The sequence below is a fragment of the Diabrotica virgifera genome, chromosome 2 (genome assembly GCF_917563875.1).
Source record: "Diabrotica virgifera virgifera chromosome 2, PGI_DIABVI_V3a".
NCBI lineage: Eukaryota > Metazoa > Arthropoda > Insecta > Coleoptera > Chrysomelidae > Diabrotica > Diabrotica virgifera.
Genome location: NC_065444.1, coordinates 112,493,937 through 112,508,047, shown reverse-complemented (window position 1 = coordinate 112,508,047; position 14,111 = coordinate 112,493,937). Strand labels below are relative to the sequence as shown.

Sequence of the window (14,111 nt, the reverse complement as noted above, 5' to 3'; positions counted from 1 at the left end):
CTTGCATCATTAATCAGATCGAATCGTCGAGAGGATGAACCGAACAATGGGCAAACAAACCCCACACGAAAATATTGAGTGGCGTCAAATATGGAGACCGAGGAGGCCAAAAAATTTCAGAAACCCGATGTATAACTCTTCCATTAAAACTTAAAACGATTTTCAATGTATTAACTTAAATCTGACCTACTGTTACACACTTAATAAACACACACTTAATGCATCTCTAAAAAGTTACAAGGCAGACATTAACGAATTAAAATGTTATGAACACTGAATGTTCTTTAGATTTTTTATAAATACAGTCGAACCCGCTTATTGAAATAGCCTTCGTGACAAGCAAAACTATTCTTATAACCGGGATATTCTAATAACCGATCATTGGTAGCTAGTAGAGACGTTTCGGAAACCTCAAATTTCTATTCCTTAAAGAGGGATATTCCTATAAGAGGTATTCTATTAAGCGGGTTCGACTGTATTTGCTTTTCTTTTTTATCGGAGCGGAAGAGTTATACAGGGTGTTTGGTAAAGAATAGGCCATAGCTTAACCTTAGATTCCTGAGGTTAAAATAGTTCGATTTAAGCTAGCTTACCTTAGTACGAAAGTTGATAATAACCAAAATACAGGGTGTCAAAGTTAAACTTTTATTTTATTTATTCTTGAATATTTCCTAACAGGCATTTGATAATAACACGAAATTTGGCAATCGGGAATTTTTTGGGAGAGAAATCTAAATTCGCCACCAAAAATGATGTATTATCCAGAGGGCACCACATACGCCTTTCAGCGCTCATTTAATAGGTTCAATTTTTTTTATTACCCACCCTACATACTTTTGGCTTTAAAATTTTTATTTTCTTAATATTTTTGCTTAAAAAAGGTATACCACATTCATCTCGCTAAACTCAACCATTTTCGAGATAAACGCATCTTAAATCTGCGAGGCAACATAATTTTTTGCATAATATTGTAGTTACACCCGAAAAATAACTTAAAACCATAAAAAATTACAAAACTGTATCGCAAATTTCTTCAAACGGAATTTGCGATGCAATGACGTAAATATGAGAAATGACACAATTATTATGGTTTCAAGTTTATTTCTCGGGCCTACTACAATGATATTATGCAAAAAATTATGTTGTATCCCAGATTTAAAATGCGTTTATCTCGAAAACGGTTGTGTTTAGCGAGATCAATATAGTATACCTTTTTTAAGTAAAAATATGAAGAGAATAAAAATTTTGATTCAAAAAGTATGTAGAGTGGGGATAAAAAAAATTGAACGTACTAAATGAGCGCTGAAAGACGTATGTGGCGCCCTCTGGGAAATACATCATTTTTGGTGGCGAATTTAGATTTCTCATCCCAAAAAACCCCCGCTTGCCAAATTTCGTGTTATTATCTCATGCCTGTCAGGAAATATTCAAGAATAAATAAAATAAAAGTTTAACTTTGACACCCTGTACTTCGGTTATTATCAACTTTCGTACTAAGGTAAGTTAGCTTAAATCGACCTAATTTAAGCTCAGGAATCTAAGGTCCATTCTTTACCAAACACCCTGTATTTGTAGTAAATTAAAATGATGTTCGGTATCGGTAATTTGAGAAAAATTTGCCATTTTTTTTAAGTTATACTTCTTTAGGCGCGATTGAGATTGAGGGTGAATTTATTATTAATCTGCGCGCATGCGCACACCGACAGTATGGTATTGTATTAGTCGTTATACGGGCTCTGATTGGATGTTGAAATGATCTGTCAATAATAAATAATTGTTCAATATGGAGGTAAACAAATGTTGTATAATATATTAGTTTTATTGTTGTGAGGACAGAAACAAAAAAGATTATAACTGTAGTGACTTTTAAATAGTTTTTAAAAGCAACAGGTACGTAATAATTGTTAAATGTATCAGTATCCTAATAAAAAATTTCATAGGTAGGTACCTACCTATTTGAACCCACCAAAATACATAGTATGTAATATTTTATTTACATAATTTGATTACCATCAAAATTTCTATCAATATTCACCTAATATATTGTTTTCTTACTCTATGTTTTGTTGTATTTTCAATTCTAAATCATTTCAATTCAAAATCAAAATAATTTGATTTAATTTCAAAAATGTCAAAAGTTTAATCCGTTTAGTTAGTCGATCTTCGCACATAATGACACATTGTCTCCGTGGCGAAGCGTTTAAGGCGAATGAACCCCAATACCAACCGCGCTGATAAGCTGGTTCGAATCCCAATAGAAACTTTTATTTTTTTATACATTTTATGATTGTAAGTATATTTATTACATAATTTTATTTCCAGAAAATACGTATTTAGTTAAAAAAATTTCCGACAATTAATGTTCAGAACTCATTTGTGGCATTTTTAATGTGTTTGTGTGTGTTTTATTCTTTTATTATTTTAATTTTTGGCACTGTTTTAATAAAAATGTTTGAGAAGTAGTAAGTATAAATTAGTTTACTATTTAAATAAAATATAAATAAAGTGTATTAATTTCGTTTAAATCATATAATAGAAGTATAACTTCTTACGTGTGTACAAAGTACACACACACATTCTTTTTAAAGAAGATTGTAATTGCCTATTAAAACATGGTTTTTAATTCCAAACAACTTTTCATAAAAACAATTTTCGATATTGTGAAATATAAAGGTTAACTGATTACAACAAAGTGAATTATTGTGGTATTACTCATTTAAATACATCGCTTAATTAATTGAAAAGTTATTGACTCTTCAACATTTATTACATTTTTAATTTTGTTCCGAAAAAAAAGACCGAAAATAAGCTTTCACGCAAATCGGCAATTAGTCATTTTTGGACTTTAAACCTCAATTTTAGTTCATTAATAAAACATGTACTTACCCAACAAATTCGATAAATGATTTATATTGTCAACCTTGCTATAACACTATCAACACGAAAAACGTCAAACAGCAAAAGCAACCAACTTTCCAAAATACATTCTCACGATATAACTACTTACATCTACTTGTATTTTTAACGAACCGATCGGTTGTCTTGAAAGGAACATTATCAAAAACATGCTACAACTACATTGAAATTGATTCATTGAAACCGTCGAAATAGGAGCCTGTACAGTGACATCTGTATATAAACCATCATGGAGAGACTTTGTTTTCTTCCTTCCAAAAAATTTCGCTTCTCAAAAAACCATATTCATTCTCGAGGATTTTAACAGTCATAATGTTCATTGGGGCTTCAACGGATAAAAGTGGAGATCTTGTGGAATCTTGGGCTGAACAAAACAACCTGGCACTGCTGCATGACCCAAAACTGCCCTATTCGTTCCAAATCAAAATATGGAAGAAAGGTTACAAGCCATAGGCAAATGTTTACAAAACAAAATTTATTAAAAATCTAACGAACATTGAAGAGTTAATAACCCTTCAATTAGTTTTAGTCTGCCTTGTAACATTATAGCGATGCATTTAAATTAGTAATATCATAATACACATAGTTTCAAAAGCTTTGCATCACCTCTCGTATTCACGATGTTTACGCTTTTATTTAATGAGCCTTTTTTATAAAAAATATAGCTTTTTTTGGTTTTTTATTTTATTTGAATACCCATTTAATTGACCTGGTTTTGCCAAGGTGTAAATATTTGAAAAATTATTCTGGTGAAATGTTTGAAAACGTGATTAAAGAATCGTACTTTAATTTCTGAGTTGACCCGTATAAGAATTATCGATTTAGTTGAAGAAGACCATTCACAGCGGTTCGTGGAGGAAAGAGTGGGTGTTTCTTAGAGTGATGCCTCACGGATATGGAATAGGTTCCTGGAGACAAACTCGATACGGAATAGAGTCGGTCTGGTAGACCCCGAGTTACCAATGATCGACAGAATAGATATATCAGAATTTCCATCGGTAGAAATTCTTCTATGTCTGTACCAGCCCTCCAAAGAGAATTCAGGTTTGGTACAGGTGTCAGAGTATCGTTGTCTACAATAAAAAGAAGAATTTTAGACTCAGGTTTGAGGAGACGCCGACCAATAAGAGTTCCTCAGCTACAACCTAGACATGTTTTGGACTGCCTCCAGTGGGCCCAAGAACACATACAGCTCCCCTAACAGTTTTGAAATTTGATGCTTTTTTCAGACGAGACCAGAATCTGTTTAAATCGTGATAACCGGCGAATTCGTGTGTTAGTCTGGGCTGATTATCGGAGAATAGGCCATTTTTGGGAAAAGTTATTTACCAGCAATTTTATTGCTGGAATCGAATTATAAGATCCTATATATTAATAATATAGGTATACAAAGTCCTCAGATAGTGTGCTACTTTGTTTATAAACAAAATGGCGCCCGAAAATCGTGTTTTTTTCAATTATTGCTCTATAACTCCGAAGATTTTAACTTTACAACAAAAACACCCAAATAAAAATTCACCGTGATTAAATTCTGCATAGAGACGTGTTTTTCTCGATCTGCTCTGACGAAAATTTTCCTCGGAAAATGCGGGTTTCCCAACAAAATCTTTAATTTTCAAATAAAGTTTTAGATAAGTAATTATCTACCAATAATTAAATAATTTGGTGACTTAAAACCCTTCTTGGTTTAGATTATAGTTCCAGAAGCTGGTGAAAATTAAACGAATATTTTAGCAACAATTCAATTGTTAATTCATAATTTACGGTCGCAATAATAACCAAATTAATTATGATACACTGATCAAACTTTGAAATCTTATAAAGATGAGATGCCTATTTAACATTTTGTCGACAAAATATAAATTTTTTATTCTTTTGCATAATCTTTAAATGTTTAACAAAATAGTTATAAACAAATTAACGTTTCTCAGAAAGTTTTTATTATATTATAATTTTAAAAAATAGCTAAAATGCGCATTTCAAATATCTTGAAAATAAATGCTTTAAAACTTTTTTGCAACCATTTGCAAAAAAGTTATGAAACAGCAAAGTAAGCATACGATTACTACGGTGTTTATAATTTTTTTTTAATTCTTTCAAAGCGTAGAAGTGAGTTTAACGTACAAGCTAATTATTTACAAAAATATCGATTATCAGTTTAATGGTTATATTTTAATTAAAGATTATAAATATATTTTTTTTGTAATTTACACGCGCGAAAGTAGACTAATACAGTACTGTAGCTAAAATTTTCACTCGGAGCGACGATCGGCCACGCGACGTACACTTTTAATAAATAATGTATGCAGCATGTCAGTCGCTTCGAGTGAACATTTTAGCTCCGACTCTGTATCAGGCCTACTTTTGCGCTAAAAATTACAAAAAAAGTATTTTTAATCTTTGATTAACATAATATAACCATTCCACTAATTTTTGACATTCTTTGTGAGTAATTAGATTGTACCATAGACTCACTTTTAAGCTTTGAAACAATTAAAACAAATTATAAACAACGGAGAAATCGTATATTTACTTTGCTGTTTCATAACTTTTCTGCAAATGGTTGGAAAATTTTTTTAAAGCATTCATTTTCAAGACCTACGAAATACGCATTTTAAGTATTTTTTAAAATTGGAATATAACAAACAATTTCTGAGAAATGTTAATTTGTTTATAACAATTTTTTTAAACATTTAAAGATTATGCAAAAAAATGAAAAAATTATATTTTGTCGAAAAAATATTAAAAAGGCATCACACCTTTATAATCTTTGTAAGTTTGATCAATGTCTCATGACTATTTTGTTTGTTATTGTGACTGTAATTGTTAGTTAACAATTGAATTGTTGCTAAAATATTCGTTTCATTTTCACCGGCTTCTGAATTTATAATCTATACCAAGAAAGCTTTTATTTCACCAAGCCATATAATTATTGATAAATAATTACTGGCCCAAAAAATTTATTTGAAAATTCGAGATTTTGTTGGGAAAACCTACATTTTCCGAGGAAAATTTTCGTCGGAGCAAATCGGGAAAAACATGCCTCTATGTAGAATTAAATTGGGGTGAATTTTTATTTGAGTGTTTTTGGTGTAAGGTTAAAATCTTCGGAGGTCTAGAGCAATAATTGAAAAAATACGATTTGTCGGCGCCATTTTGTTTATAAAAAAAGTAGCACACTATCTGCGGACTTTGCATACCTATATTAATAATATATAGGATCTTATAATTCGATTCCAGTAATAAAATTGCTGGTAAATAACCTTTCTTTGTACTTTACTAATTAGACCAGCGTATTATAACTATTTTTTTTTCAAAATTTAAAGATTATGCAAAAAAAAGAAAAATTTATATTTTGTCAATAAAATATTAAATAAGCATCTCATCTTTATAATCTTTATAAGTTTGATCAATGTATCATGATTATTTTGGTTATTATTGCGATCGTAAATTGTTAATTAACAAATGAATTGTTGCTAAAATATTCGTTTAATTTTCACCGGCTTCTGGAATTACAATCTATACCAAGAAAGCTTTGACGTCACTAAGTTATTTAATTATTGATTAATAATTACTTATCTAAAACTTTATTTGAAAATTAGAGTTTTTGTTAGGAAAACCCGCATTTTCCGAGAAAAATTTTCGTCGGAGCAAATCGTGAAAAACATATCTCTATGCAGAATTTAATTACGGTGAATATTTATTTGGGTGTTTTTGTTGTAATGTTAAAATCTTCGGAGTTATAGAGCAATAATTGAAAAAAATACGATTTGTCGGCGCCATTTTGTTTATAAAAAAAGTAGCACACTATCTGCGGACTTTGCATACCTATATTATTAATATATAGGATCTTATAATTCGATTCCAGCAATAAAATTGCTGGTAAATAACTTTTCCATGAATTTTGCTAATTAGCCCAGAGTATGTGGCGAGAGCCAACAAGAGCTACACAACTAGCCACACACGAATTCGCCGGTTATCACTATTTAAACAAATTCTGTTCTCGTTTGAAAAAAGCACAAAATTACAAAACTGTTGGGGGAGCTGTATGTGTTCTTGAACCCACTGGAGGCGGTCCAATACATGTCTAGATTGTAGCTGAGGAACTCTTATTGGTTGACGACTCCTCAAACCTGAGTCTTAAATTCTTCTTCTTATTGTAGCCAACGATACTCTGACTCCTGTAGCATGCCTGAATTCTCTTTGTTTGGAGGTCTGGTACAGACATAGAAGAATTTCTATAGATGGAAATTCTGATATATCTATTCTGTCGATCATTGGTAACTCGGGATCTACCAGAAGGAGCTCTATTCCGTATCGAGTTTGTCTTCAGGAACCTATTCCATATCCGTGAGACATCACTCTGAGAAACACCCACTCTTTCCGCCACGAACCGCTGTGAATTGTCTTCTTCAACTAAATCGATAACTCCTATACGGTCCAACTCAGAAATTAAAGTACGATTCAATTTAAACACGTTTTCGAAAATTTCACCAGAATAAATTTTTCAAATGTTTACACCTTGGCAAAACCAGGTCAATTAAATGGGTAATCAAATAAAATAAAAAACCAAAAATGGTATATTTTTTATAAAAAAAGGCCCATTAAATATGTGATAAAGATACGGATTTATAAAAGCGTAAACATCGTGAATACGAGGGGTGAAGCATAACTTTTGAAACTATGTGTAATTGATTTTGTTGTAATTATTTAACCTTTATACCTACTTTACAATATCGAATTTTGCTCAAGAGTAAAGCACCTTTATATTTCACAATATCGAAAATTGTTATTATGAAAAATTGTTTGGAATTATTAACTGTGTTTTAATGTGCAAACCCTTCTAATTAAAAAACAAATACATATTGCAAATTCTCAAATTACCGATACTGTCATTTTAATTTATTATAAAATATGATGTCTTCCGTTCCGACAAACAATGATAAGCAAATTTTAACCAAAACAATTTTCATTAAAAATCTAATGAACATTGAGGGGTTAATAACCTGTCAAGTAGTGAATGTCTGGCTTGTTACATATTAGCGATGCATTTAAGTATTAAGTATGTAATAGTAGGTTAGATGTAAGTTGTTAATACGATAAAAATCATTCTAATTATACATCGGGTTTTTGAAATTTATTGGCCTCCTCGGTATCCAGATTTGACATCACTCGATTTTTTCTTGTGGGGCTACCTACAGGAAGAGATGTAACCTCAAAGGCCATTTACAGATGTTCATGTTGCTCATTTAGAAAGTCATTAAAGAATGGGTTAAGAGTATTTACTCTGGCTATGGTTAGAAGAATATTGAAAAACTTTCATGATAAAACAAATTACCTGCATTGAAAGAGAAGGCCGATATGTCGAGTGGTTTGGTTAGTGAATTGAAGGAACTTATCTTCTTCTCTGTGTGCCGTGCTTGTTTTCAAGCGTAAGCTATCGTCATATTAACAAGCTGATGAAACGTTTCTCGGTCGGCAGCTATATGAAACAATTCCTCGGCCGTTCGACCTGTTCATTGTCTAATGTTACCAGGACAGATTTGTATCTTGCAATCAATGATCAACCGGAGTAAGCGATATTTAGGTCCTCTCATTATATGACCGAAGTATTGAACCTTTCTCATTTTTATGACGTTGATCAATTCTCGGTCTTTGTGCATGGTCTCCAGCACACGTTGGTTGGATATGTGTGCTGTCCACGGAATTCTGAGCATGCGACGGTAACACCACAACTCGAACGCTTATAACTTGTTGAGATTTTTGACTTTTGTTGTCCAAGATTCACATCCATAGAACAAAACGGACCAGACGTAGCACTTCAATACTCTTAGACGTGTGGTCAATGACAGACTTCTACTGCACAATACAGAACGCCAGCTAATAAAGCAACTTCGTTCGTGCAACTTCTATTCTGGTCCAAATTTCCTCATCACTTTCCACCCTGCAGGATCTTAGGAAACTTATAATGTTCGTTAAATAATCAAGTACAACAAAATTAATTATTATGATACTACTAATTTAAATACATCGCTAAAATTTTACAAGGCAGTCATTAACTAATTGAAAGATTATTATTAATTCTTCAACGTTACGAAAAACAAAAGCATTCACGCAAATCGACAATTATGTACTTAGTTGAAATCGAAGATTAACCTCCCAATCCCAATACATTCTTGGACTTTAAAACCTAAATTTTAGTTCATTAATAAAACATAAACTTACCATACAAATTCGATAGATGATTTACATTGTTAACATTGCTATAACAGTTATATAAACACGAAAAATATTAAACAGCAAGAGCAACCAACTTTCCAAAATACATTCTCACAATAATCACTACTACTTCTATTCTCAACGAACCGATCGGTTGTCTTGAAAGGAATATTATCAAAAACTATTGCTTCAATTATTTCTAATTTAAATACATGCGAAGGTCATATCTTTTTATACAAATTGTATATAGATTCATCGCTAGTATTTGAAAAAAAAACACACATAGCATATACCCGGTGCCTCAAAATTGGGGGAAATTGATTACTTCCGATTAATCAAGTACATACTAATTGTACAGGGTGGAGAATGAAGTATTACATAGCTTAATTTTTTCCGATTGTAGACATTTTATTTTTATAAGAATAATGTAAAGATTAATTATTTTATAATTATCTAATTATTTTGTTATTCATGCAAGATACAAGTAATGTTTTTACAGACTAATAATCCACAAAAATTTTTACTCGTAATGTGAATCCATGTTTACAAATAGCGTTTCAAAAATGATTTCAGTTGTTCAACATTCGCCCAAATTGCGCAAATTTATGTTGCACAACAAATTGTGCAAAGAAGTAACCCAAACATTATGCATTTTTGCTCCAAAAACACTGAGATAAAAACGGTCGCTTTAAAGCGGTCACGTATTGACAGCGGACACCTGCATTTTTCTTACGTATTATGTACCTAAGTGGTTTCAGTTAAGTTAGCTGAAACTTTGCAGAGGAGCAGCTTTGGTTAAGCTGATTAAAAGTTCTCATTGTCCCAAGATTCAGTAATCAATAATTGGATCTGAGACTCAGAAATCAATTGGTTCTGAGGTGAAGAGGTTCAAAGTGTCGGTTTTTACTCCATTTGAATAATAATAATTTGTCTAATAGAGAGGGTGTTAGTAATAAGTCCAGCAAACTTCAGGAAATGATTCTGCATGAAAAAATAATGACAGTTTGCTAAGATAATGACAGAAAAGCAATAAATAAATCGTCAGCTTGAAGAAAAATTTCAAAACCCCGTATCTCGGAAAACGAAAAATTCAGGGACATACGTTTATCACCAGAGAACGGCAGTTCTCGCCAGTGCAGTGGCGCACACCTACACCCCCTACACGCGACACTATATATACACGAAATTTTCGATTTTCTAAATCTGAATCAATTGAAAATTGGGCCAACTTCCATCTTAAAGTTCAGGAAAAGACTCACCCATTCATATGTCAACCATCCATTTTGGTTCATGGGTGTGGATTTTACGGCCCTTCCTATTTAGGGTCTGTTTTTTGTTCTCGTCCCCAAAACTCCCAAAAATTTCGAAAATTTAACTCCGACCTTTGCGGCTTCTAATAGAAGCGATCATTACCTTTCCAACGCATGTCTAATTTTGAAAATCGGTTATACCATTCAAAAGTTACCGAGCTCAGAAATATGAGTCAATTTTTATTTAAAAAAGGGAAAATGTTTGTGGATATGTATGTATGTACATATGTATGTATGTATGTATGTATGTAGGTATGTATGTGTGGAAAAGTTAAACCGATCTGAATTTTTTTTCTGTGTTTGAAGACTTTGTGAAGGCCGATTCAGAACCGGTGTAGTTTGTGAGTTTTGACTACCCATAAGCTATAGGACTTGGTAGGTACAAAACGGCATATTTTTTGGCGGTATATATCTTCGGTTCAAGAAGAGACAGGAGAACAGTAAATACACCAAATCAATACCGATGAGTTAAGCTTTCAAATGGTGTCTAAGCTGTCAGGATCAGACATACACACGGCTCAGTATAGCCGAAAAACTGAAAAACTAAACTTTGAAACTTTGGGTTTTTCGACAATTACTCAAAATTTCAACCTACGAATTAAGCCAATAACTGAGAGTTTGTAGAAGGACTCTAGACAAATCTAACGGTGTATACCTTATATCCGGGAAAATTCGAATTTTTAAGTTATAGGCTTTATAAGTATGATCAAATCTATTTCTTATGGGAAAAACGGTTTTTCAAGCTTAATAATTCCTGTAATAGGTTCAATTATCATACTTCACCTTAGATGCATAAGATACTACTTGTCAATACGTTTCAAACTCATGTTTAGTGAACAAATTCGGTTAAGCCGTGTAGAAGTTATTAAGCTACAAAAGTATAATCCAATTAACGATTATTCCCTAAATGGTTTATGTAATTATAGTGGTTACGACGCTAATTTGATCTGGCAACGGGCAATCCGAGTTCATTTATCGGACATTTTTTTCAATCTATTTCGAATAGAAAAAAGTCTAGTGTACTGTAAATGTTAAATGACAAAGGCGACCATTTATAAAGTTTAACGTGTAATCGAGAAACATTGCATTCAACTTTATACATTTAACTTATAAATAACTTTAAAAAACTCCTGATACAAGAATAAAAAACCGCTAAACGCCGTAAAAATGAGTGGCGCATACAATATTCCAGCTACAAAAGATCTGATATGAATATTACGTGGCGCGAAAATGTATTTTCATTTTGATGCAAAACAAAATTCTAGTTTTATTTTAAAAGATTTTTTCATAATATTTGCTAAATTTGAAGTAAGCGCGCCACAAAAGAGTTTCAAAATTCAAATTGTATCAAAGTTACTCTTTTGTAGCGCGTTTTACTTCAAATTGGACAAATATTATGAAAAAATCTTTTAAAATAAAACTAGAATTTTGTTTTGCATCAAAATGAAAATACATTTTCGCGCCACTTAATATTCATATCAGATCTTTTGTAGCTGGAATAATGTATGCGCCACTCATTTTTACGGCGTTTAGCGGTTTTTTATTCTTGTACAGAAAACTGTAATTTTTTCATACAGAATCACTCACTGAAGCTTGTTGCACTTCTTTACTAATACCCTGTATATTATACAAATATACAGGGTGTTTCATTAATAATTGTCCATATAGTAACTGGAGAAACCTTAGCACAAAATACGAAGATTTAACCTAAAACACTTAAATAAAATGTGGTTCCTTAATGAGTTACAGGGTGTTTTATCTAAAAATTTAAAACTATTTTTGCTCAGCATTTTAAAACTGTTCGACGTATCCTTTTCATACTTGGCAGGAAGTACAGGTACTGTACCAACTACTACATTATGTTAAACAAAGGTTTTTGGCTATTAGCAGAGGCGTACGATGGGGGAAAGTGAATGGTTGACCCTTTCCAAGTTCTACGCCACTGGCGGAATTGCTATTTTAGTCAAATATTTGGATTCTCCAATACTTTCTACAAAAATAATGTACTCTTCATTCGTAACGATGAAGTGATTAGTTTTCGAGATATTTGAAGTTGAAAACGCAACGGCACAGCTATTTTGGTTAATGTATTGTGCCCCTTCATTTTTAACTTCAAATATCTCGAGAAATAATGATTTTATAGTTACGAATGAGGAGTATATTATTTAGATAGGAAGTATTGGAGAATCTAAAAGTTATGCTAAAATAGCAATTCCATCAGTGGTATCGAATTTGGAAAGGGTCAACCATTCACTTTTCCCTGTACGCCTCTGGTAGTAGCGAGAAACATTTATTTAACATCCAATAGTATAGTGTACAGTATCTACACTTTTTGACAAGCATGGTAAGGATATTTGAAATACTTTTAAAGTACTAAGTACAAAAAATTTTTAAATTCTAAATCAAACATACCTATTACTTAAATATTAACTATTTGTATCCAGTACTTTAAAAGTATTCGACATATTCTTATCATACTTGGCACAAGGTGTAGGTACTGTACACCATACTAAGATATGTTAAATAAACCTTTCTGGCTACTACCAGAGGCGTACGACAGGGGAAAGTGAATGGTTGAGCCTTCACACGTTCTACGTCAATGGCGAAATTACTATTTTAGTGCAATTTTTCGATTCTCCAACACTTTTTATGTAAATAACATACTCTTCATTCGTACCGATAAAATCATTAGTTTTCGATAATATATTTGAAGTAAAAAATGAAGGGGCACAATACAGTAACCAAAATAGCTGTGCCGTTGCATTTTCAACTTCAAATATCTCGAAAACTAATCACTTCATCGTTACGAATGAAGAGTACATTATTTTTATAGAAAGTATTGGAGAATCCAAATATTGGACTAAAATAGCAATTCCGACAGTGGCGTAGAATTTGGAAAGGGTCAACCATTCACTTTACCCCGTCGTACGACTCTGGTAATAGTCAGAAACGTTTGTTTAACATAATTTAGTAGTTTGTACAGTACCTATACTTCCTGCCAAGTATGAAAAGGATACGCTGAATAGTTTTAAAATGCTGAGCAAAAATAGTTTTTAAATTTTTAGATAAAACACCCTGTAACTCACGAAGGAACCACGTTTTATTTAAGTGTTTTAGGTTAAATCTTCGTATTTTGTGCTAAGGTTTCTCCAGTCACTATATGGACAAATATTAATTAAACACCCTGTATAGTGTTCAAATGGAGTAAAAAATCAACAGATTAAACCTCTGTAACTCAGAATAAATGGCTTTCTGAGTCTTGGTGCTTTGGGCATCAGCATGCCCAAAGCTGCCTTTTTACAGTTTCAGCGAATTTAACTGAAACCACTTGTACATCAGAAAAGTGACGAGGTCCTTTTGATTATCAATTTTTGGACAATTAGAAAGAAAGTGTAGATTAATTCGCATAATTTATTCTGATTATATTATAACAAAAAATTATGTTTCTATAAACTATCTTATTTCAAATGGAATACCCTGTATATTTCTTACATTTTGAAGTGTTCAAGAAATGCTGATTATTTTTCATGTATTATTCTCTATACCTACTTAAATGCCGTAATTTCGGAGTTTGCTACATTTATTAAAAAAATTGAACAAATTATACAAATCAATTTTTTCGGCCAGTGCGGACATTATTTTAGGTTCTTTGAATCATTGGCAACA

The 14,111-nt window shown here is 31.9% G+C and overlaps 1 protein-coding gene across 3 annotated transcripts in view; it reads right to left on the bottom strand.

The window, feature by feature from the left end:
- LOC126880186 (carbohydrate sulfotransferase 11-like) overlaps positions 1 to 14,111 on the bottom strand; it is a 104,922-nt gene that overhangs the window by 66,058 nt on the left and 24,753 nt on the right. Inside the window, exon 1 of one of the 3 annotated variants that reach the window (XM_050643965.1) lies at positions 9,142 to 9,307. The exons of the other annotated variants lie outside the window; for them this stretch is intronic. The gene's annotated coding sequence lies outside the window, so the exon portion shown is untranslated. Of the gene's footprint in view, positions 1 to 9,141; positions 9,308 to 14,111 lie in introns of those variants that run through there. 3 annotated transcript variants of the gene reach the window in all.